This window comes from Polypterus senegalus, chromosome 3 (assembly GCF_016835505.1).
Source record: "Polypterus senegalus isolate Bchr_013 chromosome 3, ASM1683550v1, whole genome shotgun sequence".
NCBI lineage: Eukaryota > Metazoa > Chordata > Cladistia > Polypteriformes > Polypteridae > Polypterus > Polypterus senegalus.
This window is the reverse complement of record NC_053156.1, coordinates 214,573,907-214,601,802: the sequence shown is the minus strand read 5'-3', so window position 1 is coordinate 214,601,802 and position 27,896 is coordinate 214,573,907. Positions and strand designations below refer to the sequence as shown.

The following is a 27,896-nucleotide window of genomic DNA, read 5'->3' as shown; positions in this document are numbered from 1 at the left end:
TGGCAAGTCACATCAGCTCTATGTCCACAGATGAAATACAAAGTTATTAAAGAAAAGAACAACCATACCTACTGTGAAACATGGAGGAGGCTCAGTCATATTTTGGGGCTGCTTTGCTGCTCTTGGCATGGGGTACCTTGAGTCTATGCAGGGAACAATGAAATCTCAAGACTATCAAGACATTTTGAAGCAAAATGTACTCTCCAGTGTGAGAAAGCTCTGTGCCAGTCGCAGATCATGGATCCTTCAACAGTATAATGACCTAAAACACACAACTAAAAGCACCCAGCAATGGCTACGAACAGAACATTCGACTATTCCGAATTATTCCGAACTATTCTGTGAGCACTGATTTGAATCCTATTGAACATCCATGAAAAAAACTGAAACATGCATTCTGGTGAAGCCACCCTTCAAACTGACACAGCGGATGCAGACAGGGGCAGGACTCTCATTGAGAACTCCAGGAATCACGCGTTTGCAGTGGTTGCCTCTAAAGGTTTGTGCAACCAAATATTTGGTTAAGGGTTCTATCATTTTGGTCCATACCATTTTCATTTTTGCTATTATTTTAAATGTTCTGTTGCCTGGTCTTTTGCTTAAATATGGATTTAACAATGATGAGTGATAGTTACTTTTGTCAGTTACAAGTAATTTCAGAGATAATTGTAGGCTCTTTCATGTGGTGGGGTACCAACAAATTTCTCCACATCTGTAAATCACATTCGCCTTGTAAACATGCGTACCGGTATGTGGGTATGCCACAAAGGCTGCCCTGAAACATTCATATATGGCGCATGCTAATGAACCTCATACGTATTCAACTGCTATGCTGCCAAACTTCACTGGGGGGTGAAGTTGATGCACTTAGACCCTGACATCTGCACTCAAGAGTATCTGGCTGTGCTTCATAACTAAGAACATACAACCATGTACAATATTAAGAGGCCTCTCCACTGCACTCTTGGGAAAGGCGTAAGGCACCACTGTCTGAGTAGGTAGCCACTACATGTAATGACATGATTGCTGTTACAAAGAATAGTACAGCCCACATAAAACACTGAGGTTTCAGCCAGTTACCTTGCCAAAAAAGCCAGCCACCCCATACTACACCATCAGGTCTGTCAAAGCAACTTTGCATCAAAATAAATAAATCACAGGTTGCTCCAGACCATCGAGACCCAATGTTTGACAGTCACATCTTGGATGACTTGTGCATTAATAGAATGTACCTGCTTAAAGTTATAAAAAGGACCTACATTCTCTGTAATGCCCTTATTACAATATGAGTGCAGCAAAGTACTCCAGTTACTGTACATTAGGAGAACCATCACTGTTGCAAATTGCTTTTTTATGTTGGCAAAAACATATATATTTTTTTTATGTATGTATATCCGCGTCATACATAAACTGGATGTAGTGCCTCTCTGGTTGGTTAATGGCTTCCAGCACAGCAGGCATGATGGAGTGAAACTTGACAGAGACATTCCTGAGCTGTCACAGTCCCCTTAGTCCCTTTATAAACTGATGAAAAAAATCAAATTTTCTTCACTACAAATATGTAGCATTGGCCCTTTTGAACAGGAACTAAGTTAGAGTCTGCGCATCATATTCAACACTTTTGAGGAGTAGTATGTTTGTCACGTCAACACACATTATAATAATGGCTCAGTGATATGAATTATTATGCATGCAAGTTTTCATGTAGCTGGTTTGCCAGCATTTCCTTGCTCGATCAAGGGTGTTGTCATGTCCCAGTTTTTCCAAAATGTTGCATACACGTGGGTCAGAGTTGTCATAAATATACGCAAGCTTTCACTTCAAGTTTTCGTTTATAAATGCTGATGTTTGCGTGAGAAGTCGCGTATGCATATTTTGAGCCTCTTTTTGTGCATACACAAGCTTTGTAAATGAGTGTTCTTTGGAGGCCATGCCATCTATTGCAGATGTCTTTGTTCTTCTTTTTGCTACAGATAGCTCCTAATGACATTCATGATGTGTTTGGACTCATTGTTCTGCTACAAAATGAAGTTGAGACCAATCTGACACCTCTCTTGTAGTATGCACTTCTCAACATTGATGATTCTATTCATTTTGTCCAGATCACTAATTCCACTTACATGACGGCAACCCCAAACCTGCAGGGATCCTCTGCTGTGTTTCACTGTTGGATGAGGACACTCATCTGTGTAGCGCTCTAGTGCTTTTCAGTGGACAAACTGCCTCTATGGACACCCACCCAACATGCCACCCAGCCAGCTTTGTGAAACAATTACTGTAAATCTATGGGGCTAATGAGTAAGAGCGAAAGGCCACTCACAAAAAAGGGGAGGAGAAAAATAGAAAAGAATAGTGCAGGGGTCCTCAATCACGGTCCTGGAGAGCCGCAGTGGCTGCAGGTTTTTGCTCCAACCCAGTTGCTTAATAAAAAGCACTTATTGCTAAAGTAACACTTCTGCTTCACTTTAGTGATTTTGAGCCCTTATTGCTTAATTTTGTTTTAAACAGCTATTTTAATTGCTCCTTATTATCAATAATATGCAAATGACAAGAGAGAGCAGCATTTCTCCATTTAGCTTATTTACATTTACACCTGTGTGTATTTATCTGCACTATTGGGTTTAATTAAATACTTGGAAGAAAAATGAAGAGAAAAAAGTGAAGGACTGAGAATTACTCGTCCATTTTAGCCTTCAAATCATTTGCATGATAGAAAGGGAAAGAAAATCTAGGATATGAGAATGACCTGACATAGCAGAGTTAATTTAATTTCATAGCTTGTTAGTGCTTTATTGGCAAGAATTGCTTTCTAATTAAGCAACCAGGTCAGAACAAAAACCTGCAGCCACTGCGGCTCTCCAGGACTGGGATTGAGGACCCCTGGAATAGTGTGTTCTTCCCAGGCCAATAATTTTAAGCCAAAAATATTCATATTTATTCCACCACTAAAGACCACTTTTTGGTATTATCCGGAGAAGCAGAATTGATTTTTATGCAGACAGCTGAGGAAGCGTTAGTTTCTAAAAAAGAGGATTTGTAGGAAATTAGAGAAGGAGAACTGGATACTCTTCACTGATAGTACAGTGCAAGTTCAGCTGCAATATTACCTAAAGATAAAATTCTCTGCTTGAGGGTCATAAGGGAGAGAGAGAGGTTAGGAGCACATGCTGATACAGCACATTGCCGCACCCACCACATGACAAACCAACTCAGGATCCCAGATTAGGACCTGAGTGCAGCCATGTGACGGGTGACACCTCAGCACCACACTAGTTCAGTTGGAATGGAACCAGTGTGAGTTTTTTTTATGGTGGCTGGAGTGCCTATTCTGCCACCAACCCCCAGGTTTCCCCAGCAGATTGTAGGGCCTAAGGGAAAGACAGCAAAAATCCAAAAGAAGAAAAATATTTAGGGAAATAGGATTGTTCTTGCTTTGTATCCTATGCATGCTGGGTTAGGCTTCGGCTCCCCCACGACCCCACTCAAAATTAAAGGCTGATTTATATTAAAGGCTGTGACACAAATATGGGCAGATGCTACACCATAACCTGCACCATCAAAATTAGAATGTCTGAATACGCCTGAATGGTAGTTGGTGGAGCTTGAGGCAGGTAATGAAGGTAATGATCCATTAAAATGCAAGAAGTCTTTGTTCATCTTCTTGCACTTTTACTTCTGGAGGCAAACATATTTGTCCCTGACATTTTTTTTTTACTTTTTCATACATTCAGCTACTTCCAAACTGGAAGACATCCAAAAACGTGTTTCAGGAAATATATAGTTATCATACTGACCAATCAGAGTCATGTTGGTCTGCATAAGGTTCTCACTGACGCAACAAGTATTCACATTTTTGAGGAGGTACATGTCAAGCTACACCGTAGTTACACTGTAGGCTACGCGGGTGATGACATATCAGGGTAAGCTCAACGCCAAAGTGTAAATCAGTCTTAAACAGGTTTGGAAAATGGCATGGTATGGTGTGGAATACTAGCGACTACAGTAGAAAGAAAGAAAGAATCTTGCAAGATACGTTCAGAATCTAAAAACAGAGGTGCAGTCTCAAGATGCCCAGAGGGGACTGGGCGTTCTCTTGGTCTGGAACCCCTACAGATTTTATTTTTTTCTCCAGCCTTTGGAGTTTTTTTTTGTTTTTTCTGTCCACCCTGGCCATCGGACCTTACTCTTATTCTATGTTAATTAATGTTGACTTATGTTTATCTTTTATTGTGTCTTCTATTTCTCTATTCATTTTGTAAAGCACTTTGAGCTACATTTTTTTGTATGAATATGTACTATATAAATAAATGTTGATTGATTGATTGAAGATTTATTGAGAAATGTTCCATAAGCACTTGAAGAATAAAACTAAGAAACACAAAGAATTATTGCAAAGCACTGATGGGGAATAACGTAAAGTCTATGTACAATTTGGAATAGTGTATGCTGGTGGTTGGGATATTTTGAACAGGAGGTGATGTTTCTAAAGATAGTATTCCATGAAAGAGGAGTGTTTCCAGAAAGGGGTTTAACAAAGTATATCAAAGGTCACTTTGACAAATAGAACATACAGGAATTTGTTTGTACAGGAATTTGCATAAAGCAGTGTGCAGAGTAAAAGGTTAGAAGATTTTCTAACAGAGGAAACAGATCTGGAAAGAATAATAAGAGGATGGAGAAGAAGAGGTGTCAAAAAGGAAACCCTTCATGCTCAAATTACTGACCATAACTGAAGACAGAAAAACAAGAAAGAAAAAAGGAGTCAAATAACTAGATTTCAGAGAAAGGAATGTCCAGAGCACTGAGTGATTACAGAAGTCACCCAAGAATGCAATGCGCTGAACTGTTTACATAGGGCAACAGCAGTTTTCAGAGAGACAGATAGTGGATTGAGGACAAGTAACGGTCAGATGAGAAATCAAGTCGGGGTCGTGACCAAGAAGGCTAATATTAAATAAACAAAGATCAGGATGTGAGGCAAAATCCTAGTCAAAGAACAGAGTGGTAAGTTGTAAGTTAAAAAGTGTACAAGTAACCAGAGCCAAAAAAAGAGATGTCAGTCATTGTCAGAGGGCAGAAAAAGTTGTTGTAACCATTAATTTAGAAACTAACAATAAGAACAATGCTAAAGGGGTTTTGTACATGAATCCAAATCTTGGTCAACCAGGAAGTGCAAAACGCTGAGCTTTATGCCGTTGATGTAATGCCGTAACATGTTGCTCACATCCAGATATCAAGCTTTGCAATGGCACGTAAACTACACCAAAATGACAGGGCCCATAAGGGAAACAAAATAATGCTGCTGGATAATGTGAATCATATCTAACATATATGTGGGAAAAGAAAATAAAAATTACTATTTTAAAACTTAAAATCATTTTGAAAGGTCACAAAACATTTTCAGAAAATGTTTATGATTGTGACATACAGAGGTTTGACCTTTTTGGAAAACAGCTGAAATGACCACATATCCAAAGAGCCTTTTTGTGAAATTGGGGTGTAGGAGTTCCATTTATGGCAACGTTGTAGTTGTAGTTCTCCACAGAACCAGTTTTGAAAGAGCCATATGTGAAACCGAGGGATTTAAATTTAATAGTATTAAAAAGAAGATGCAAACGTTATGGGGAGGCAACTACATTTAGTTCAATGTGTATCCAGAATGGGGTCCATGGGAGGGATAATTCAAGACCATACTTGATGTTGAGTAAAGGTACGATGGGATTTCTCAAGATCTAGGAGCAACACCTCCACAGGGTATTGGATTAGGGTGGAGTGTCTTAAGCAGGGTCTCTTGAAATAAACAGGAGAGGACTGATGACCAGGAGGGAAATGGAGCTGGGAACTTATAAAATTTATACAGGGCATTATTTTCATTTTTCAGACAACCAAACAGGATATGAAAAACAGCAAAATGTGAGACTATGAAGAAAGTGAAGACGTAACATCACTAAGAAAACGGTTTTTTGAGTTGGAATTACTGATGCACAGACATCTGAAGGTATTTGTAAGGGGAATATTAGAAGGGACAGTGTTCAAAGGGAACAGAAAGATTTCAACCTGCTATTTGTATGACCAGATAAATCTTCATAGGTATTTAAATAAGTTAACGATGAAAGAGAGTTCTTCTGTGGTGTTATCAAGGTAACGCAAAACATGATCAGCATGTAAAGAATTTTTGAGGGACCTTAAAGATAGGCAAAATTTAATTAGACTTATATAACCTAGACATATCACCGAGTTAAAGAAATTTGCCAAGAAGGAGCGGTACAAAATGTCTTCATTGTAATTTAAGAGACTGATGAATTCCTAAATAAAGGGTTTGGTTACAGTTATTAGTGCAAGAGTTTTTGAAAATGAGGAAAGAAAATTGCTCAGTGATATACTTGGGTCACAGCAGGAGACTGATAATCCACTAGCTGCAGAATGCTGGAGGGGAAGGAAAGGCAATACAAGCTCTCTGGGGAAAGCAGTTTGTGCATCATATTGCCTCTGCATGGTCATCTTCTGTATAATATTTAACAACATAACAAAACACTAAGGAGAAAAATGATGACTCTGATGTTTTCAAGTCAGGAAACAGAAAACTGAGCTCTTGTATTTGCTTTTTATTTAATCACAAAGTGAGCTCTTTCTACCAGGGAGAACTGGAATGTAAAAGAATAACTTTTCACTATGCGGACTGTTGGTTGTTTATATGCCAGTCCCCTACTTTTGAGATATGAAAAATGAATGTGTGCAAGAACGTACCTTGTGATGTCCTGATATTCTGTTCGGTATTGGACCACATGCACTCAGTTTAGCTGGGATCTTTCTAATTCTTTGCAAACCTATAATGGAAAAAAATGACTCAATATGGATGGATGAATGTATGGATAGCAAAAGTGAATATGGCGTTGCAGGAACATCAGGGGTTACCAGATGAAGAGCTACCCTGATGTTCTGGGCCTGACTGTATAGGGTGGTCCAGATATAATTATGCAATTTTAATTACACTATAACTTATTAAGTTTATTACATAGAAAATCACCTGAAAAATCCCAGACCATTGAGAAGTGTGCGAACTGACGACATGAAGAATCGTCTTTGCTCCGAAGTGGACTCGTCCCCACGTAAATGAAAGTCTTCCAGACGATCTGGATCTGCATAATTAGATTTGGACCACCCTGTAGGTAAGTCCCTGACACTGAATCAATTCCAGTTGTTTAGAATAATCCTGCAAGTGCTAACAGGCTGTTGTAGAAAAGGACCTTCTTGCCGTAAGCCAAGTGAGTGTGGTGTTGGTAGAAAAGGTTTGGCAATTCTTGATTGACAGGCAGGGCTGGGGGCAACATTAAGGCGCAGATCGTGGGGTGGGAGGGGATCCCAGCCACACAGGTTACTTACCAAACAGTCAGTTGGCACACCAATAAGGTTGGCCTAGGGCACAAAATAACCTAGCACTGGCACTGCGAGTAGGTGAAGGAGAGTCCAGAGGTATTGGAAATAATGCTGCATTCACGTGCTTTTGGATATTCAGTAAATACGAGAGTCCAAGTCAGAAATTCCACATGAATACATTGTAAACTCCAAGCTACTTGTTGGATAATTCGAAGAAAACAAAGCCACACAAATTCTCCAACTTGTGACATAATGCTAACTTTTCCCCTTAGTCAATGGTTTAAAGCAGCGGTCAAACAACCATTCGGACCTCAAGGACCCCTAAACTCAGTTTTGAATCTTGTGGACCACTTAAATTAATTTTTTAAAAAGGTGCAAACAAGCTATAAAATACTGATCATAAAACTTCCATTTATTAATGTGAAATGGTAATTATCCATCCATCCATTTTCCAACCCGCTGAATCTGAACACAGGGTCACGGGGGTCTGCTGGAGCCAATTCCAGCCAACACAGGGCACAAGGCAGGAACCAATCCTGGGCAGAGTGCCAACCCACCGCAGGAAATGGTAATTACCCTTGTTTAATTACAACAATTAATAGCAATTAAAGCTTGCTTAATTATAACAAAATTTAAATTTGAAAATAATTTGAAATAAAATTATTAGTATGATATTTCGTGTTCCTTGTTTGAAATTAGTTCATGGATTCTTGGCTCCAATGATATCACTGCAACACATAGACTGGCATGCATTTCAAGCCGACAGTGGTACTTTGATTACCGTAACAGATAAGAAAATCTTTTCACATAAGTAGGTCATTGTGAATGGAATCAAAACATTTGATGGTCTTTTCACTCAGCACTAGGTACTCACTTTTTACAGAGAGCCAAAAATTAAATCTTGATGAAGATGAATGGAATTTACCTTAGGATTGTCGCCAGATGATAGATCGATTAAGCTTTCCTTCAATTTTTGACGAAAATGGGTATATTATTCACATATTGCCATATCTGGCATCCTCTTCCTTTGGGTAATAATGGCCAAAAGATTCTGTGAGCGAATGTAAGTGTTGTTGAACAAGAGTTATTACCTGTCAGTTGACATCCTTCCCTTTCACATACTCATCAAGATTCGGGAACATTTGCAGATCTTCTTCAGCTAATTGTGTTTGCCACAGCAAAATTTTCTATTGAAATGCATCCATTTTACCTCACAATGTGAACATGTCCTACATAAGCTGTCCTTGCAAAGATGTGTTCAGCTCATTTAACCAAGAAAAAATATCTGCCTAGCTAAGCAATCATCGTTGGAGAAGAGATCTTGGAACATCATATAATTTTTCAGCTGCTGGAAGAATAACTTTACTTCTTGCCACAGGTCGAAGAATTGGGTTCGTATTTTACATCCCGACAGCCATTTCACCTCAGCATGAAGAAGAAGATGAGTACGTTGAGAGCACATTTCTTCACAAAGTGCCTCAAATATTTGAGAATTGAGAGCTTTGTGTTGAATTTCATTTACAATTTTAATTACATCAGAAAATACTTTGTGTAGTTCTGGAGATATTCTTTTCACAGCAAGTTGCTCACAAGTAAACAAGATGTCTGTGTATCCAATATCATTTACCTTTGTAACAACTCCTGAACTATGGGCAGTCATGCGTGTGGCACTATCTCTGCATATCCTAACCAATTTCTTTCATGTCTCAGGAAATAACCATTAAGTACATCACAAATCTCGGAGCCGGTTCTTCTACTCTGCAATTTGAGCGAAGAGAGTTCTTCCATTAACTCTCCCTGACACTAAAACCTCACAAAACAAAGGAGAACTGCCTTGTTACTTATGTCTGTTTATTCATCAAGTTGAATTGAATAAAACGTGGAATTTTTCATCATTTCAGTCACTCGATTTTTCACTATCTTCAGCCAAGTCTTCAATTCTTCACTTCACTGTGTTACATAGGAATTACTTTCAGTTTCTAGACAGCCTGTTTCCTGAAAACCTCTTCACAAGCTTGTAACAAACCAGGCTTAATTAATTCTCTAATTGTGTACGTTTTTTTTAATTTTTGCATTTTGAAGTACTATCAGAAAAGAAGTCTTTGCTAAGGACTTATCTTCAACAGTCATTTCTTGCTAATGAACTTTTATGCTATATATACGTATTTTATATACCGTATTCGCATATGATGGATTAGGCAAAAATAAAATATTAACTTAAGGAACTTTAACATTTTTTTAAAACATCCATCCATCCGTTATCCAACCCGCTATATCCTAACTACAGGGTCACGGGAGTCTGCCAAAGCCAATCCCAGCCAACGCAGGGCGCAAGGCAGGAGACAAACCCTGGGCAGGGCGCCAGCCCACTGCAGTTTCTCTTAAACATTTTTTATCAATTTTCGTTTTTTCAGTTTTATAAAATAAACCACCAAAATTTTCACCAGTTGGCGACCACTGATTTAAAGTGTACAATATGACTTGATCAGCCAGCAATGCCATTTGTTATGGTGGAATTGCATTTGGAGCAAAGTGATCTAATATTTTTGCTCCTTATTTCCTCAAGAAATGCCATTTAACTTTAACTGCTTTTTTTGCAGATCAAGTAACTAATCAACGGTGACTTTGTGTTTCTGCAAATAGTCTGCCCAGAAACCAACATGTATGCACCGAAACAAGAATATGAAATCCCACAACTTGGGGCTCGGATTAGTCAGAGAGTATGCGAATCCAGCATTTGAAATAGAACTAGACATTAAGCTTGTTACAATAACAGGTGCTAGAGCAGTACTTCATAAACATTAGTAGGAACAGTCCATATTAAATGGCAAGGGACCTTGTATGTGGCTGTAATATGTGTCACTGTATTGTGTGCCTTTAATTTTCTCTCTCAGTAATACTGGTTTGTATTTCCGTAAAATGCCTGTAATTTTGTCTGACAGTACTACAGTGGAACCTCGGTTCACGACCATAATTCGTTCCAAAACTCTGGTTGTAACCCGATTTGGTCGTAAACCGAAGTAATTTCCCCCATAAAATTGTATGTAAATACAATTAATCCGTTCCAGACTGTATGAACTGTATGTAAATATATATTTTTTTAAGTTTTTAGGCACAATTATAGTTATTAATGCCATAGAATGTACAGCGTAATAGTAAACTAAATTTAAAAACATTGAATAACACTAAGAAAACCTTGAACAACAGAGAAAATAAACACTGCAAGAATTTGCACTATAGCCTTATGACCTGCTTGCTAAAAACACTTTTTTTAATGAGTTTTAAGCACAGGGGAAAAAATGAACATTTGAAAAATCTGTAATTTAATAAACAACCAAGAAAAGTAACATTGCCACAATACACGCGTGCGTCTGTGTGTGTGTGTGTGTGTGTCTCTCGTGTGTGTCTCTTAAGCGCGCGCCTCTATGTCTGTGTGTCTGTCTGTCTCTCACCTGTGTGTGTGTCTGTCTGTCTGTCGGTCGGTCGGTCGCGCGTGCCTGTGTGTGTGACTCGTGTGTGTGTGTGTGTGTCTTATGTGTGTGTGTGTGACGCACGCGCGCCTGTGTGTGTGTCTGTCTCTCTCTCTCTGCACAGGGAATGCACAGGAAGAGATTGAACACGTGCTGTGTGGCCCAGCGCATGCGGACTTCTCCAGAAGACACAAACATGGACACCACGCGCCTGTGTGTGTGTGACGTGCGCGGGCGCCTGTGAGTGTGTGTGTGACTCATGCGCCTGTGTGTGTGTGTCTGTCTCTCTCTCTGCACAGGGAATGCACAGGAAGAGACTGAACACGTGCTGTGTGGCCCCGCGCATGCGCACTTCACCAGAAGCCACACACACACATGGACACCTGGACGCACACAAGGGTTTTATTAAAGAGGATGATGTGTGAAAGAGGGGGTGGGAATTGTGTTGAAGGTGGGAAGTTGCCTGAACTATCAGATAGGGAAGGAAGACATGTTCACTTAGGTGTCTATTTTGTCTAACCTTGTATTGCATTATTATTTTTGTAATTAATATACTGTTTGTAGTATTCTTTGGCGTCCTTTTCCAAGGATGGCTCAAGAGGATCCTTTTCAGGCCACAAGTGTGATTCACATTTATTGTACAATAAATGTGTTGTAACCAGTAGGGGACACCATCATGCTCCAAATCCCAGATATAATCACACCCAGCACAGTCACAGGTTTATATACAGCAGAGGGTCCAGAGTTAAAAGAGAGCCCTCCACTAAGCTCAGAGAGTCGGAGTTGGGAGGAAGAAGTCAAAACTCACCTGGATGAGTAAAGGAGGGATTACATAAGGAAAGAAGGATTGTATTGTTAGGATTGGGGTTATCAGGACTTGTGGAAATGTACTTTGTTTAATTAAAAAACCATCACTTCAACCTGGACTGTCTGTGTGTAGTTGCATCTGGGGTATTGGAGCTTAGAGACAACCCGTAAAGGCCATAAGGGGGCAGCATCCCCCTGCAGCTCCCCCTGGCAGCACTCAAGGACTGTCCCCAGCCTGCCGTGTGGGTATCCATGCAGGTATCATAGCCAAAGGAGGCTGTCACGTATTGTGCTGGAGGAGCATATGGTCCCTACAACTTGCCTGCCACTGACCCTCAATTATATTGGCCTCCCAACCAGGTAGGAAACCAAGAACCATCCCAGCTGGGATGCCAGCCCATTTTCTATTTCCATTACAATGTACAATTCTGCTCATTTGTACGATGTAAACATTCAGTATAAACCCAACACTTAGCAGTGGCATATTTTTGAATACATGATGCATATATAGATGACAGTAGTACTGCAGTTCAGTCAGACTGCTCCGTGTCAACAACAAAGAAGGAAATTAATCAAATTCCCTGAACAGAAATTCAAACCTTGTTTTAGGAAGTTTAAATAAGACCAGAGATATGTGTATCATACAGAGGTGTGCTCATATAACTTGAATTCTGAAACATATTATTTTACAGCTCCCAATTATAAAGTATTCAATAGCACATAAAAAATGTCATTCTGTGAATTTTATTGAGATTTATTAGCCTTTTCTACCAATTCTTAGCAAAGCATTGTCTTGCAGCAAGCGCCTGCAGGCACCTCCACTTTTCTTTCCTATTATTCCTGCCATATGTATAGAATTGCATACTTTATTCTGGAGTTATTGAATATTGCATTATTCTCGCTGGTACACATTTTTAAGTCAATCTAGTTGTTTTACAATTGTAGGTAAATTATACTTTGTATTTTATTTACAGAGCTCTGCATACTATGAGTAAGGACTACATAGGTTCATCTATTATTCAGCTTGTGCGTTGTAACAAGACCTTTGCAAGTGCTTTGTTTCAACTTAATAAGACACACAAAGGGCCAGTGAGAACTTTAGAATGGAGTGACCCATAGTGCATCTATTAGGCACTTACTGCTATGTAACAAGATCCTAGCAAAGGTTTTGTTTGTGTTGTGTACCAGAAAGTGACTGAAATATGCAATATAGAAAGCCCCTATTCTAAAGTCCAACATCACCTGCATTTCTTTGAAATGTTTTTTTTTTTCCTAAAATTGAAGTGCAACACTTCTGTTTTCATTCTGGTTCTGTTTAAACTACTGTATGTAACTTCATTTGACTTCTAAGTTGGTCCTCACATGGTGTCAACATTATTCAGTGCAATTCTATTTCCTTAAATTTCTTGGCTTCTGCTAGTGTTTTTAAATAGAGAATTTTATTGCAGTTGCACTTAAAAAAGTTCACTTTTCTGCCAGTTGGAGTAAACTCTTGATGTTCTATCAGTGAACTGGCAGATAAACCTTTGAGCAAAACCGGTTGATGTGTGTTAAAAAACAAAACTGAACAAAGAAAAAATAGAAACTGTGATGAAACCAAAGCCCAATATGAGACAATAATTGTGGTTGATGAAACAAGACAGTCAAAAAACAAGAATACACACTGAAAAAAGAGCACAAAGATAAACTTTGAGATTTGGTATCCACAGATTTAATAAGATTTTGCACTCATAGCCGTCCTTCCATCCCTCCATGTCGATTATGCCCTGATCCCAACCTCAGAGGCCATGTCCTTAGCAACCCTGGAAGCAGATCTAACAATGGAACTAAACAATGGCAGCCTTTGAGGACCCAAAAGCATACCAAATCATGACATTTGCAACCCATAGTCATACAAAGTCATCCCTGCTGCTCCACAAGCTCAGTATGTGTTTCTTCAAAACACTAGAATCAGGATTGCTGAACCTCCTTTTAGAATTAGAGGAGGCTATGGAAAGGTGAAGCCCCTCCTGGCTGACAGAGGGCAGCACTTAGTCCTAAATTAAGTCCTAAACTAACTAAATAATAAAGTATCTATCTATCTATCTATCTATCTATCTATCTATCTATCTATCTATCTATCTAAACAAGGAGCCTGGCACACGTTATTCTTGTAAAGTTAAGACCTCAGCACACTAGTAGACATTTGATGGTTACTCTCCTTCCCATTAAGCGAAACCAAGTGAGTGTAAGGAGAACTACAGTATGTAGCTCTTTTTAAGTCTCCTAGTCTAGAGCCCACTTAAAAGAATACATCATCCAAAATTTTTATTCATATATTACTTATCCAATGTTGTTAGTGACGGCAGAGAAAAAAGTTCAATCTCATGTTTTCATGTAAAAACATTTCTGATAGAACAGAAATGTAGGGTGACTGACATTGGACAACAGCAAACAATATCAAAACATAATCTATGAAAAAATCTAATGTAACTTGTGTTGCATAATCCACATATCAGGTGTCACAAACTCGAGACAGAGTCATATAAAGGTTTGGGGCAGCCACCCGTATAATCTGGTTTCCTGGCTGCAAAAGTAGTTTTCAATAAATACAGCACTGATGTGCACAAAACGGAGTCCAGAACAGAACTGAGGGAATAGGGATAAGGTGGAGGCTTTTAAAGGGGAAGACAGGAAGTGAAGTCAAAAGGGGTCGGGCTCATGTAGGTCTTCTGCCATTGGTGCGAGCTCGGACGTGACATCACAGAGGCTGGAGCCGGCAAGGTCTCCTTCCATTGGCTCAGACCTGGAAGTGACGTCAAGAGGACCAGGTGGAATCTCCCGTGAATGGTCTGCAGGCAAGGGAGAAAAAGAGTCAGTGCACTCTGCCACATCCCAGTATGACTCGGAACTGTCCTTACTCAAGCCCTTTAGCTGCCTCCCATGCGCACGTGTGCGTCACAGGTTGATCATTTGTATGCTCATAACATCCCAAACCCATGTATTTGTACTAAAATATTGTTAAACTAGCTGTGCTACCTGTCTAAGATTAGTTAAAATCTAAGTAGTCAACATAGACCTCAGCGTTAACGTTTGCAGTGCACCTTGCAAATTATATATCTCTGTTATCGGCCATTTGGTATGGGAGTCATAAAAGCATGTTTGTGATACGTAATTTATTGGAATGACAAGGACATAGCAATGGGATGGACACACAAACAGACACACTGACACTTATCCTGTTAATATGGTGGATAAATCACAAATGTTCTTGTGAACTTCTTTACATATAGAAAAACTGCAACATATAAAAGAAAAACATTTTTTGTTTGGACTTGCCTTTAAAGAGTTATGAACAGGGTATGCAAAACACTGGCCTTAGGGGCCCCAAGACGGCACTGTAGCTTAGAGGCTTAGACTTTATAGGTCCACTCCAGCACTGGTGCCAATGCTAGATCTATGCAGAAGTTACACCAGAGGTCAGGCTCAAGTGTCAAATGAACAGAGTTTCCAGGAATGGTTGTAGTTGCATTTTCTCTCAGTGCCTACATTTATATCTAGGAAAAATGTGATTTGCTCCCGCATCCTGAAGACATTATTATGTTTGCTGAACATGACTAAGTATCCTCTGTAACAGAATGGCATCCATACCATGCTCTGTCAGGAAACAAAGACAGACAGGAGCAGATATCACTTAAATGCACCTCATTACCTCAGCAACATAGACAAGTCATCCATAGACAAAACAGCTGTTGAATTATTTTAAAGGCGTCTTGAAGTAATGCTGTCAAAAATATTGATTTATCGATACATATTAATTCTGAAATTTCGAAATGGTACCAATACTCATTTTCCATAGTATTGTTTCAATCAACATTAGATGCACTTTCCTGATTGTTCCTGTGTGTTCTTTTAACAGGGACACACACACACACATCTCCCCACATGGAGCAGCAGCCCCAACTGTTTTCAGTCACTGTACTGCTGGTTCAGAATTAACTTTTGACTCAGTATAGTACAAACAAATCTGCTGTAGGACTGTTGTGGAAAAGGAAGGATGAATATTAACTTACCCCCCGAGAGACAGTCATAATAAGATGGGAAGGAGGAGAGATTTAACTTGGTTAATCTATTCCTGGTCTTGCCTTTGGCATTACTGGCAATTGATAAATAATTTGGTAAGGCTCTTACTTTATTTGCCTTAACATCCTGTTGTTGTAATTTTTGCTCTGAGTTCAAGTGGAGGACTCTTCTTGCAATGGAGTGCACACTTTTTCTTTGCTATGTGATCCTTTGTGGTGTGTAGTGCTTTCCTCAGTTAGGTTCTTTACTGTGTCATCTGCAACTTCATAGGGAAACACATTACTCTTTCTGACACAAGAGCTTACATGCTGAAGTTGTTGAAGCAGGCTGGCATGGGCATCCTCAGCCCCAAAGAAGGCACTCAGAGTCTCAGGACAGGCAACAGAATCAAGATTTATTGTACGGCGCACATACAGACTCACTTCAGATGGAATGAGTGAGCAGCCATGGGCAGCTCTTACTTTTATTGCTGTTCTTATCACATTCATCCTCATCTGACTCTTAACATTCCCCTGCTGTAGTCCTGCCCCTAATTAATTCCACCATTATTTCTCAGCTGAGGGGGTGTCAAGGCCTAACCGAACTCCTTACTAGCTCAGCGCTTGCTACCATTATTTACAGCCAAAGAGTTGACATTCCCTCTCTACGTGAGGGGTGCCAGCTCTCCTGCACGTCTAATCTTTGGCTTATGAACTGTTGGTGGGTTCTAGCTCATACAGAATAATAAAAAAATATGTAGGCATGTGTTTTTAATCCTAACTCTTACATCTTAATGCTTAATGAAATATAGTACAGTAAAACTTGCTTATAGTGACCACTCAAGGGACCAAACTAAAATGGTCACCTTAGGCAGGTGGTCACCTTAACCAAAGAAGGACATATGGAAGGAAAAATCAAGACTCTATGGAATAAAAATTCGAAGGGAAGCATTAAAATATTATTTATTACTAACAAACAAGGAAAAACAAAAAAAGTACTAATGCTGAAGAAAAATGGGAATTTTCCATTTATACAGTGAAAAATTTTGAGAAACCATATTGAACAATTCTTATGTAGTATGAATACAATATGTATGTGACTGGTAGTAATAATAATTATTAAAAACATTAAATATTAGCTGCAAAAAACAAAGAAAAAATATTTAAATTTTAATTCTTTTTTTGAAATAAAATAAAACATTCAAACAATATTTTAAAAAGAAAGACTACACAAGTCAAAATCAGATCAAAATCAAATTGTAGAAGCCTCTGATGACACTATCCAGGAAAGATATAATCATACGGACTCGCTCTCGTCTTTCAGCTCATTTCAGCATTTTCTTTCATAAGATGATCCAAATACTTGGACTTCCGCTTCTTTATATTGTTGACAGTAGTTTTACTGACGCCGAACTCCTCCGCAGTTTGTCTCTTACTGTGGCACTCCAAAAAACATAACAAGTCGCACTTCTGGCGCAAACTAAGCTCTTTATACCCGTTCTTAGACATTTTTAGGTGAAGCACAGAACTGTCTCGTTTTAAATCACGGTTAAAACTGAAGAGATGGTTTCACAATACAGTTGTGCAAAGGGGGAGATTCAAAGAAATTCGAAAGAAATGAGAAATCCACAGAAGCAGCATAGAGTCATGTATTGACAAAAATTCCATGAGTAAACGAAAGTAAGAAGAGGGTCGGGGAGTTAGGGCTATTCCAGTAGTTTCCTGAAAACCTATCCCTTCCAGAAGCTCTAATATGATTTATTACACCTACTGAGAATAAAGGGATCAAATTTTTATGTTTTCCCAAATTATTTTTTTTTTATCTGATCACTATAGCCAAGATGATTTTCTTCCTAGGGATCAAGGAGAGGTGGTCAATGGTCACAATAGGCAGGTGGTCACTTTATACAAACATTTTACCGTATAAAACACAAGGTACAAGGAACAAGGAAAAGTGGTCACCTTGACCAGTTGGTCACCTTACACAGGTGGTCACATTAGCAGGTTTTACTGTATCTGCTTTGCTCATGTGCTTATAATACTTTTCTAATGCATGGAGATTACCAATTTGAAGAATACATTTTCTATAAAGTTCCCTTCTCATAATACCTGCTTCTCTGGCCTTTTCAGACTATGGGACCCACTGCTTGGCTTGGCAGATTGGATCTCAGCTTTCAGCTCCTCAGACAGGCAGCAAGTTATTAGTTTTCTGGTTGCAGAGAGAGGGGATGTTAAAGAGATTTTTTTTTTTACATAGAAGACCTGGTGCAATGCTAGAGAAAATCCACAAAGATTAAGATTGTGCTATTGTGCTCTTTTTTTTCATTTTACGATCAAATCAGTATCATACCACCTAAGTGCAAAATAAGTAATCTTTGAGTGGCACTAAAAACGAAATAAGTCTCTAATACCTTTTTATTTAACTCGCCAGTCTGTAAGGTAGGTTGCAGTGCTAACTGCACAAATATAATGACAAAATTCTATGAAATGAAAGTATAATGATGATCTCTACCCATTATTCTAGTTTGCAGTATCTTCGCTAATTTATGCAATGAACGCAACATCACCACCCAAGTAATGCACAGTGTCAGTTTTTAGGTGAGTTAGCTGCTATAGAGAACGTTTTGCATATCAGTGGAAAAGATGTACAGCATTGTTTTCCATCCTTTGTTCTGTGGTAGCACAATTTTTGTAACCCAAAAGAAACCCAATAACCACCACAATTATACAGTACAGAGATGCTGTCAAAAAAATCATTTTGGAGACTGGCGCTCGCAGACACAGCACCTTATGAGCTCTCATTTGCCCACTGTCCCTCACTTCTGTGAGAGTCACTGGGGTTCATCTGTTTTGCAGATGAACCCCAGACATGTCTCCTAGCCATTACAGTGCATTCTAAGTGCTGTGTCTGCAAAACACCAGTTGTGGTGTTGCTTTTAGGTTGGCTTCTCCAGGTTGTTCCATCCTTCTCGGGACAGGTCTCAACCACCTGAAGAGTGTGTACCTCTCAGATCAGGAGCCAAACATACTACACTATTATTTCCACAGTGCACCAGTTGAAAACTTCTGGGATTTTGATCTGGTCAGTTAAGTAGCAGAGGGGGTTGTTAATCAGTTACAGATGCTTTGGTGTTAAAGAAAATGACAGCAGGTACATTAGAAGGGAATTAATTGAGACAACCCCCAAAATATGAATGGTTTAACAGGTGGGGGCCACTGACATTTTTCCCTCCTCATCTTTTCTGACTGTTTTTTCACTAGTTTTGCATTTGGCTACAGTCAGTGTCACTACTGGTAGCATGAGGCGATACCTGGACCCTACAGAGGTTGCACAGGTAGTCCAACTTCTCCAGGATGGCACATCAATACTTGCCATTGCTAGAAGGTTTACTGTGTCTCCCAGCACAGTCTCAAGGGCATGGAGGAGATTCCAGGAGACAGGCAGTTACTCTAGGAGAGCTGAGTAGCAGGGCTGTAGAACGTCCTTAACCCATCAGCAGGAATGGCATCTGCTCCTTTGGGCAAGGAGGAACAGGATGAGCACTGCCAGAGCCCCACAAAATGACCTCCAGTAGGTCACTGGTGTGAATGTCTCTGGCCAAACAATCAGAAACAGACTGCATGAGTTTGACTTGAGGGCTCAACATACTCTAGTGGGCCCTGTGCTCACTGCCCAGCACCATGGAGCTCGATTGGCATTTGCCATAGAATACCAGAATTGGCACCCTGTGCTTTTCACAGATGAGAGCAGGTTCACCCTGAGCACATGTGACAGACATGAAGTGTCTGGAGAAGACGTGGAGTACACTATGCTGCCTGTATCATTCTTCAGCATAGCCAGTTTGGTGGTGGGTCAGTGATGGTCTGGGGAGGCATATCCATGGAGGAACACATAGACCTGTACAGGCTAGACAACAGCATCTTGACTGCCATTAGGTATTGGGAAGAAATCCTTGGACTCATTGTCAGACCCTATGCTGGTGCAGTGGGTCCTGGGTTCCTCCTGCTGCACAACAATGCCTGGCCTCAAGTGGCAAGAGTATTCAGGGAGTTCCTGGAGGATAAAAGAATTGATACCATTGACTGGCCCCCACACTCACTCACCTGACCTAAGTCCAATAGAACACCTCTGGGACATTATGTTTCCATCCATCCAACGCCGCCAGGTTGCACCTCAGACTGTCCAAGAGCTCAGTGATGCCCTGGTCCAGATCTGGGAGGAGATCCCCCAGGTCACCATCCGTCGTCTCATTAGTTGCATGCTCCGATGTTGTATCATAAGCATGTGCAGGCCATACAAACTACTGAGTACGATTTGGAGCTGGCAATGAAATTTCAGCAAAATGGACTAGCCTGCCGCATCATTTTATCACTTTGATTTTCGGGGTGTCTTTGAATTCAGCCCTGAGTAGGTTGTTAATTTTCATTTCCATCAAACAATGTGGCATCCTTTCGTTCCTAACACATTACCCAGTCCATATCAGTAGAGATATCCAGCAGGATTTTTTTTTTCCCATTGAGATCTGAAGTGTTTTCAAAGTGTTCTTTTAATTTTGTTGAGCAGTTTATTTTCAAATAAATCAGTCTTTAGCAGTGCATTCCAAATCTGCAGAGGTTTTAATCATTTAGTTTTATTTTGAGACATCTATGTTTTATATACAATTCCAATTTGGTATATATAAAATATGAACAAAATTGTAGCATCTAAAGAAAAATTCTGAGACGTGAGTATTTTATATTACCAAATTGTAACACTTAAAATATTTCTTTCTCTGAGTTCAGAACATCTTGGATTAGAAAACATATTCTAGGATTTGACTTTAGAAATAAAAGATGATGTCAAGGTTACCAATAAAATGGAATACTTAACATCTACCACTTGAGACAGTCTCAGTGTAGTGACCAGGCAACTCCTTTTTTATGTTTCCATTTCAGTGGATCAAGACACCATTGTCTCAAATCTTTGTCCTCATCTCTCCCAGAATGTGATCAGGATTCCATAACCCTCTCAATGCACAGCCAACTCCCAGTAGTATGCCAAGCCATACATTCGTCTTCTTATATTAACCATAAGAACATGCATTTTCAATACATATGTCGGCCTTAAGCAAAAAACATCCACTTTCTTGATGTAGCTTCTTTTCATTCAGTTTAATCAAATGGATAAAAGTGTAACACATCCAATATTTTTCTGCCAAATTTGACTGGTGAAATGACAGCTAAGTTTACTTTACATTATACCAGTCAGTATACATCCTTATCTTTATCTACAGTCACAAACTCTTGGAAGTGCTAAAAGAATAAGATTATAAGAAGAAGCAGCCAAAATGTGGTTTCCATACAAAGCTGCTTGGTATTCCCTCTGTGATAAGGTGAGGAGTTCAGCAATACCTGCACACTTGAAACAATGCTTTTCTGATTTGAAAGGTGCCAGTTAAAGTGGTTTAAATAGAAAGTTAGAATGTGTCATGTGTGCCACCATGTATGGGCTTCATCAGAGAACAACAACATTTATTTATACAGTATAGCACATTTTCATACAAATAATGCTGCTCCAAGTGCTTTATGTGATGAAGAAAGAGAAAAGAGAAAAAATAAATAAAAATTAGAATAAAGGAACACTAAAATAGAAAAAAAAAGCAAGGTCCGATGGCCGGGGAAGACAGAAAAAACAAACAAAAAAAACTCCACAGGGGGTGGCACAGGTCACCACCCCAGAAAACCGGAAAAAGAACAGAAAGTAGGGGTTAGTACGGATTTTGAATATGAATACCATGAATAATAATGATAATTAATTGAATATACAGAGCATCAGGATTAAATTAAAATGAAGCTATGAGAAAGCCATGTTAAAGTAATGTGTTTTTAGGAGTTTTTTAAAGTGCTCCACTGTATTAGCCTGGCGAATTCGTATTGGTAAGCTATTCTAGATTTTAGGTGCATAACAGCAGAAGGCCGCCTTACCTCACCAATTCTTTTAAGTTTAGCTCTTGGAATTCTAAGCAGACAGTCAGTTGAAGATTTAAGATTACGATTTGGAGTGTAAGGTGAAAGACATTCCGAAATATAAGATGGAGCGAGATTATTTAAGGGTTTGTAAACCATAAGCAGTATCCATCCATCCATTTTCTAACCCGCTGAATCCGAATAGGGTCACGGGGGTCTGCTGGAGCCAATCCCAGCCAACACAGGGCACAAGGCAGGAAACAATCCTGGGCAGGGTGCCAACCCACCGCAGGACACACACAAACACACCCACACACCAAGCACACACTAGGGCCAATTTAGAATTGCCAATCCACCTAACCTGCATGTCTTTGGATTGTGGGAGGAAACCGGCGCCCGGAGGAAACCCACGCAGACACGGGGAGAACATGCAAACTCCACGCAGGGAGGACCCAGGAAGCGACCCCAGGTCTCCTTACTGCGAGGCAGCAGCGCTACCACTGCGCCACCGTGCCGCCCATAAGCAGTATTTTAAAGTCAATTCTAAATGACACAGGTAACCAGTGTAGTGACATCAAAACTGGAGAAATGTGCTCGGATTTTCTTTTCCTAGTTAAGATTCTAGCAACTGCATTCTGCACTCGTTGCAATCGATTGACGTCTTTTTTGGGTAGTCCTGAGAGAAGGCCCTGGACACACTGGAATAAGTATGTTAACTTTAATAAAGTATTTGTAACACTACAAAATCAATTTAACATTTTTGATACTTCATATATACTGACTAAAAAAATTCACCACTTTTCTCTTTAAACAATATGCAGTCCCATAAGAGCTATAGAATTTGTTTCTCACATTAATGACTAACAAAAATGAAAGAAATAGAATAAACTAAGGAGTCAGTGCAGCTGCTTATTGTTTTGCAGCTACAATGTAAGTTTACTTGATTTAAACCATGTGTCCACAGTCTGATCTTCAAGTCGAATTTGTTTTTGTACTTAGTGTAATCATTTTTTTCCTTCTGCCTCTCTTCCTTTCAACATCCTGAGTAATCGCCCTTTGTTCTGTCCTCATATTATGAACTCAACAATATATCTCTTGCAAGAGACAGAAATGCCATAAAATTTACAGCTTTGCAATAACTCCTCTTGAAATTCCTTCTCTGCCCAGGGCGCAATGTGAGCCATAACTTAAAGAAGCAAGTAGTATGGCAAATCTCTATACTGCACTGTATACTGAACTATTTACAGTATTTCCCAGATCACTTAATTGAGTGTCAGAGATGTGAAGAAGGATCACATACAAGACAGGAACCAACACCACACAGGGCACCAGCCTGTTCCATGGCACGTTCACACACACCCTCAAGACTGACCAACACCAGACAAGTCGGAAATGCACCTTAAGGTCACATGGTATGTGTATCACATGACTAGCAATTCAGCTACATAGCAACCAGAAACACATAAAGATAGCAGTCAAAACAAACAGGCAGATAAAATGGCAGTGTCCATCGAAAAGCAAAGTTAAAATGCATGCTCAGTACCATTTTGTTTCTTTTTTAGGTGGCTGCTTATTTTTATCATTATTATGATGATGTTATTGGAGCAAAAAATTTAAAAATGGGTTTTCATTGTGGGTAGTACCACCTTTCCATTTCAGTTTGTATGGCTGGGGCTATCTTATGTACACAACAATGCATACTGCCATCACCACTGTCATCAACATCACAAATGTCGCCATGCGATTGCTATAAAAGTGGCATCTATTATGATATTGACCCATACAGGAAAGCTCAAAACTAAATTGTCTTCCCCAAAAACCAACATTTTTTTTATATTCGGATTAATTTTAGTCCAAAATTTAAAAAGTCACAATTACAAAGGCCAAAATCAAGAATCCTAAATTTCAATATACAAAATTCTAAAGTTCAAAAATGATACATTTGATATATTAAAATACTAGCTGTTGCCCGCGTAGTAGTGAAAAAGGACAGTGAGGAGGGCCCTGCCCAGCTCCCTACTCCTAACATTTCCCTCTCCCATCGGCCCACAGCCTCTCTCTCAGATTAGCGCGCAAGTGAACTATGATTCTTAACACGATGAGAGAAGTCACAAAATCAACCAGAATGTTCAAGCAAATTATACAAAAAAACCCGATCTAAATCCATAAAGTATTTCTCTCATTCACTAGCTAAGTGGAGGTAAGAAACTCTCAAGGCGCTGGCACATGAGTGAGGAGGACCCCGTCCCCATCCCCTCGGCCCACTGCGTCTCTCTCAGATTTGCGCAAATAAATTGGTACCGCAAGTGAACTATGATACTTAGCACAATGAGAGAAGTTACAAAATCAACCGGAATTTTCAAGCAAATAATAGAAAAAACCTGATCTAAATCCTTATGGTAGTTCTCTCGTGAAAAGCGGACAGACATACAGACAGACAGGCATTGGATTTTATATATAGACAGAGATAAAATTCAACAACAAAAGAAAAAGGGTAAAAAAATGAAAAAAATAACAAAGATGAAAAGAAACAAACCAAAGTTCAAAATGCAAAATCCTAAATAATAAAGGCAAAGTCAACAGCCCATAAAAATGTAAAACTTCCAAGATACCGTGACTGCAAGCAACCCAAAGGTAAATACAAGGGGAGTCGAACAACAAAACTGGCTAAGTGAGCTAATGCCACAGCAAGTAGCTGTGAGAGAAGGCGTCTTAACTTGGGCTCTCAGATAATTCCTTATCTAATTTAATGACTAGAACTGGGAAGAGGAAGAAGACATAAAGAGACAAAGCAAGACAAAACAATATGAATTGGTTTCTGTCCTAAGCTAAAATGTCCTGAGGCACAAAAGTCCCAAACAAACCCAAAATTGTTCACAAGAGGGGGAAACCATCAAACGCAGCTATGAACAAGTACAAACATGGGATCTTTATAAATAAAAGCACTTATTTTTCAAGAAAATGCTCTGAGCAAAAAGTAAGCATTATGGAGCACAAAAGGCAAAAACGAGTTGCCTGAAACAGAAGGTAATCCAAGCAACCAAGGTCCCAATACTGAATCCAGGAAGCAAAGACAAAAACAAAGCATGAAGTCAAAAAATCCAATAAATCACTAAGAGCACAGTAAAGTCGCAAATAGACACTCACCTACTCCTGAGCAAGATCAAATGAATTGCAAGGGACTTTCTCCCACCTTTATAGGGCTGACAGCAGTCCCTTGTAGTGACAGGCAGGTGGCCTTGACTTTTGGAGGACCATCCACAAAGTACAAGGGACATGATAAAAGATGCATAAACATAAAGGGTTAGTTGTGGTGTACTGCAGTAGCTGTGGATCAAGACCAGACTACATAGTATGGTGATAAAAGAAGACAATCCTCAGGGCTAAGTGCTGTTGGTGTGAACAGCAGCAGAAGAAGGTCAATACCAGGTGTAGCTTTATATGCAGCTAGTCCTGTTGTTGTGTTTTGTTTCTTCTCAATTTATTCAGCTGGCCATTTGATTGCCTGTTAACAGCGGTACACCAGCATATTAATAAAGTATCTATCTATCTATCTATTACATTTTGCCCTCTCTCAATTATATATTTGCAGCTGCACATTTCCTCTTGATTTAAAATGACAGAGCACAGGGAAAAAGTACTGTAAACTTAACAAAACTATTGACTACATTAGATCAAAATGAGTGTCACAGTCATCATTGTAAATGTTGTTCACATCACACACCCTAAAAGGCCATGAAATCTACAGAATATATACAGAAAGTAATAATGATGAAAGGTAGACATTAGTAGAATCATAAGTAAAACATAATTGTCTCTCTGCAACCCATGGGTGAATGATGATCTACCATTTTGGACTTGGACGGCCCTGTCATATGCGAGAAAAAAGTAATGCAGATGTTGCATTGATTCACCACTATTATACCAAATCATTGCCATCACCTTTTTGTGTGCACGTGCATCACCCAAGCCAAGAGGTATTATTTTATCTTCATCTATTATCCAACCCACTATATCCTAACTACAGGATCACGGGGGTCTGCTGGAGCCAATCTCAGCTAACACAGGACGCAAGGCAGGAAACAAATCCTGGGCAGGGCACAAGCCAACCTCAGTATTTTATCTTTCTTAAGGTAAATATATAAATGCTATTCATGAATTCTCTCATACAATTAGGAGAACCTATAGCAAGCATAAGATCACATTTATTAATATTTTGCATGTTACTGCGTTGAGCATTAGGCAATATTATTCAACTAAATCTGCAACAAGATTTTAGAAAGCTGACATCAGCTCTGCCAAAATACACTGCCACCCTCCCAAATGGAAGGTCAAAATCACTTCAGATTTCATCTGCTGTTACTGTTTGACCAGCAGAATATGCCCTAGAAATTAACTAAAAGCAGTTGTGTTGTAGCTACAGTCATGAAATTTCTAATGTCTCGCAATCTCTTAATAGCTCCAGTATTTTTCTGTTTCAGTTCTATATGTCATGCTGTTTCACACGATACACATACATAGCTAAACATTGCGATACATAAAGAATTCCACAAAGTCTAATAAAGAGTTGGGGAATTACTCCGTATAATGTCCAGACAACATTATTTGTAAAATAGCGAAGTTTGATCAGAAAATAAGCATTTGACAGTATAGCATTGTATGCAGTGGATTTATGTAGACAAAATGCTGGCAGGAAATGAGATGTACAGGAAATGACATCATCAGCAGAGGGACGGAAGTGATGACATCATGGCTGGCCGGAAGTGACATCCTCATGGTGGGCCGGAAGTGACATCACCATGGCGGAGCTGGAAGTGACGTCATCTCGGGAGAATCGGAACTGATGTTATTCTTGGGAAGCCGGCTTACTTGTGTGAACTTATCACAACTCACAAACCAGAGTGCACATTAAGATCTCAAGATGCTGGTCTGCTTAGGATTCGAAGGATTAATAAAATAACAGTGGGCGGTCGAGCTTTTAGTTACAGGGCCCCTAAACTGTGAAATGGTCTAACTGCTAATATAAGAGATGCCCCTTCAGTCTCAGCTTTTAAATCCTGGCTGAATACTCACTACTTCAGTTTAGCATATCCTGACTAGAGCTGCTGATTTACTGTACAGACTGCATCTCTGTTGTCAGTCATTAGCACTAAAACATAAGTAACATGATAGTTATAATTTGTTACTAACCCTCACCTATTCTGTTTCTCTTCTCAGTACTCAAATGTGGCAATTAGTGCCACGGCCCACCTGCCAAGTTGTTTGCCTGCCTGTGGTAAAGTCATCCCTGATGGAGGATCACAGGAATCGTGGGGTAGATGGGTCCTTTCATCGGATTGGCTGGCCCAGCACTGTTTCAGCCATGGAATGGCCAAATGGGGGAGGCAGCTTGATGGATGAGGTCTTCAGGACTCTAGACAAATTTAAGTCATATTATGTGATGTTATCCATTGTTAAATTCTGGTCCGTACTTCTAAAATTTTTATTTTTATACTGTATTGAGGATTTGTTCTGTTCTGTGAATTGTATTGTATTGACCCCCTTCTGTTTTGACACCCACTGCACACCCAACATACCTGGAAAGGGGTCTCTCTTTGAACTGCCTTTCCCAAGGTTTCCTCCATTTTTTCCCTACTGTTTTTTTTGGGAGTTTTTTCTTGTCTTCTTAGAGAGTCAAGGCTGGGGGGTCTTCAAGAGGCAGGGCCTGTTAAAGCTCATTGCGGCACTTCTTGTGTGATTTTGGGCTATACAAAAATAAATTGTATTGTATTGCATTGTAAACAGAGCCGTGATTGTGGAATGGAGGCCATTTTGAGTAATCTGATGTGTGGATGGTAAGTTATTTGTCTTCTTTATTCCTGTTGATACAGAGAATGAGGTGTTAGTACGTTCAACAACCCCTAGTCCCTTATAGTATCACTCACCGTAGGGTTTGTTGGCTGCCTGCTACGTGCATGTGTGTGACAACATACATTATATGGTCACATCTCAATCTAATGTACAAGTGACCGCTGGCTTAAATTTCAAAGAGAGACTACCCCCGGCTTGTTTTATTTTTATGCGTGATATTCATAGAGTGTAAATATATGCATCAGACACCCCTGGAGCCTGTTGGGGTCTTAATCTGGCAATGTTATAACTCATTTTTTCTCAATTATGTATTATACAAAAGACTTAATACTTCTCATCCAAAGTGATCCAAAAGTCACCAAAGTATATAAACTCCCTAGTCAGAGGTTGGACATTATTCGTAAAG

At 39.5% G+C, this 27,896-nt stretch overlaps 1 long non-coding RNA gene across 1 annotated transcript; it reads left to right on the top strand.

The window, feature by feature from the left end:
- Positions 1-4,461: 4,461 nt before the first annotated feature.
- On the top strand, positions 4,462-26,886 carry LOC120525819. Its single transcript, XR_005633026.1, has 4 exons — positions 4,462-5,004; positions 5,882-5,998; positions 7,008-7,169; positions 26,858-26,886. It is a non-coding gene; the product is annotated as an uncharacterized LOC120525819 (long non-coding RNA).
- The last annotated feature ends 1,010 nt before the right edge of the window (positions 26,887-27,896 follow it).